The 2,798-nt window shown below is 56.3% G+C and overlaps 1 long non-coding RNA gene across 1 annotated transcript; it reads right to left on the bottom strand.

Annotated features, from left to right (window-relative positions):
- Positions 1-356: 356 nt before the first annotated feature.
- Positions 357-2,108, bottom strand: LOC127463137 (uncharacterized). The gene is made up of 3 exons (XR_007900672.1): positions 2,000-2,108; positions 1,182-1,347; positions 357-1,050 (listed from the first exon to the last, which is right to left on the bottom strand). It is a non-coding gene; the product is annotated as an uncharacterized LOC127463137 (long non-coding RNA).
- Between the last annotated feature and the right edge of the window lie 690 nt (positions 2,109-2,798).

Raw genomic sequence — 2,798 nt, forward strand, 5'->3', positions numbered from 1 at the left:
ACTGTGATGTCCTGCACTCCATGTACCCCCTGAGCTGGTCCCATTCCTCGGGGACCCCCCTGGCTCTGCAGGGATCACCAGTGCTGGGCAGGGTGTGGGGCAGCAGCACCTGAGGCAGGTGAGGTGGTGGAACACAGGGGGTGGTACCCAGGGCTGGTCCTGCCCGTGTAGCATCCACACAGATGGAGATGTTATTTCCCAACCTGTGGCTCTTGTTTTCCCTGACATCTCTGCACAGGTGAGGTCAATTAAATTTTTAGTATATTTGATGTGGGAAACTCTCTGTAAACACGCTTTGAGTGTCTGCAGAATGAATAAGCAGCAATTTTTGGCTTTGCTTTAGGGAGCTGTGGTAATGCATTTTTAATTGATGGCTGTTTTGGCAGCACAGAGAGAGTGATTTGCCAGGGTGGGAGGCACAGCTTGGGAAAGGTCAGCAGGTACCAGATGTTGTCCCCAGCAGCAGCTCAGTGTCTCCTTGCACAGCTGGGGCCACGTTTGTCAGTGAGAGCTTCCCTTCCCTCTCCTCCTCACAAGTGCACAGCCCACCCTGGAGCCTGGACCCTGAGTTTGTGCTCCCATGTCAGCACAGAGACCCTCAGAGTGCCCAGGGTGGGCTGCATCCCCTTGTCCAGGGTGACTGTGGTCCCAGTGCCATGGATGGATGTGGATCCCAGTGTCCAGGGTGGCAGGTCTCAGGCTGGATGTGGTCCCACTGCCTGGGATGACTGCAACTGCCATGAGCTCTGCCCTGACTGTGGCTCCTTGGAATCTCTCCTGGATGAGCTGTCCCCTGGCTGTGGCTCCTTTGGGTCTCTCCTGGATGAGCTCTGCCCTGGCTGTGGCTCTCTGGGGTCTCTCCTGGATGAGCTCTGCCCTGGCTGTGGCTCCTTGGGGTCTCTCCTGGATGAGCTCTGCCCTGCCCACAGGGCCTTAGCCCGCTGGTGGCTGCCGGGGTGTACGGTCAGCCCTGGGTCTTTCCCTCCCACTTCACCTCTGGGATGAGGTGAGCAGGTCCCTGGGGAGGAAGGTGCTCAGGTCTGGCAAGACCTGCAGAAGAAACAGGACTTGAAAAGCCCCCCAGAGCTGCAGGGACCATGCTCAGGTCACAGGAGGTGTTTTGGTGCTCCAAGTACAGAGCCAGAGGGACAGGAACCCCCCAGGGGAATGTGCTCACTCACCTGCCTGGAGACTCCTGTCTGACAAAAACTCGTCAGAACACTCACCTGTCGGTCCCTTTTCAGAAGTGTTTCTCTTCCTGCAGAGATATTCCAGCTCAGCTGATCCCACCCTGGCAAGGAAGGATTGCCTGGGCAGGGCTCACCTGGGGCACAGCTGGTTTGTGACCTGCAGCTCCCACAAGACACCAGACTGCAGTTAAAGGGCAGAAAGGATCCACGAGGCATGACAGGGAAAGAAACTGGGATGTGCTGGGTTATTGCTGCCAAACACCTCCAAAGGTGATCTGTTTGCCACACTCCAGGAATAGCAGTGAGGATGGCAGGGAAGAGCCCAGCAGATCCCTGTGCAGCTCCCAGGGTGATCCCTGATCCCAGTGATCACGGATGGGCCTGGCAGGCAGGCACCACAGCAGAATCAGAAACAAACAGAATAACCATGATAACAGGCAATAACCAGGATAACCAGCAATAACCAGGATAACCAGCAACCCCACAGAAGCCACCGGGGGCTGTGACTGTGTCACCAGCAGCTCCTCTGCCCCTGCTCTGGGCTGGGGAGAGGAGAACTCCTTTTGTTGAGGCACAGCTTTATCTTCAGCCAAAGTACAGCCAGGAAAAGCAACATTTTGCTTTTCCATCACAGAGTGCTGGCCCTGCTTTTAGATCTGAGATGAGGCAGCCTAATTGGTCATTTATCCCTTTAGCTTTTGATTTCTCTCCTGAGAGCACTGCATAAACTGTTTGTGTGCTCTAAGCAATGGCTTAAGTGGATGACAGAGCTCGGGATAAGCAGTTCCTGCAGCTCAGCTGCCACTTACTCACTGCTCACTTCAGCACTGCTGGGATGGGGCAGCAGAGGGGCTGGGAATGCTGCACAGGCTGGGAATGCTGCACAGGCAGGGAATGCTGCACAGGCTGGGAATGCTGCACAGGCAGGGAATGCTGCACAGGCTGGGAATGCTGCACAGGCTGGGAATGCTCTCACAGGCTGGGAATGCTGTCATAGCCTGGGAATGCTGCACAGACTGGGAATGCTGTCATGGGCTGGGAATGCTGCACAGGCAGGGAATGCTGTCACAGGCAGGGAATGCTGTCAGAGCCTGGGAATGCTGTCAGAGCCTGGGAATGCTGTCACAGCAAGGAATGCTGCACAGGCTGGGAATGCTGCACAGGTTGGGAATGCTACACAGGCTGGGAATGCTGCACAGGTTGGGAATGCTGCACAGGCTGGGAATGCTGCACAGGCTGGGAATGCTGTCACAGGCTGGGAATGCTGCATAGGCTGGGAATGCTGTCAGAGCCTGGGAATGCTGTCACAGGCAGGGAATGCTGTCACAGGCTGTTTTCACCTGGTTTTGCAGTGCCAGCTTCCTCACTGACATGAGACCAACCTATGAACAGCTTGGAGTGCAGCTTTAGCTGAGCTCAAATCACAGAATCCCTGACTAGTTTGGGTTGGAAGGGACCTCAAAGCCCACCCAGTGCCACCCCTGCCATGGGCAGGGACACCTTCCACCAGCCCAGGTTGCTCCAACCTGGCCTTGGACACTTCCAGGGATCCAGGAGCAGCCACAGCTTCTCTGGGAATTCCATCCCAGCCCCTCCCCACCCTCCCAG

Source organism: Manacus candei, unplaced genomic scaffold (assembly GCF_025592945.1).
Source record: "Manacus candei isolate 608988 ecotype Guabito, Panama unplaced genomic scaffold, ASM2559294v1 h1tg000150l, whole genome shotgun sequence".
Classification (NCBI taxonomy): domain Eukaryota; kingdom Metazoa; phylum Chordata; class Aves; order Passeriformes; family Pipridae; genus Manacus; species Manacus candei.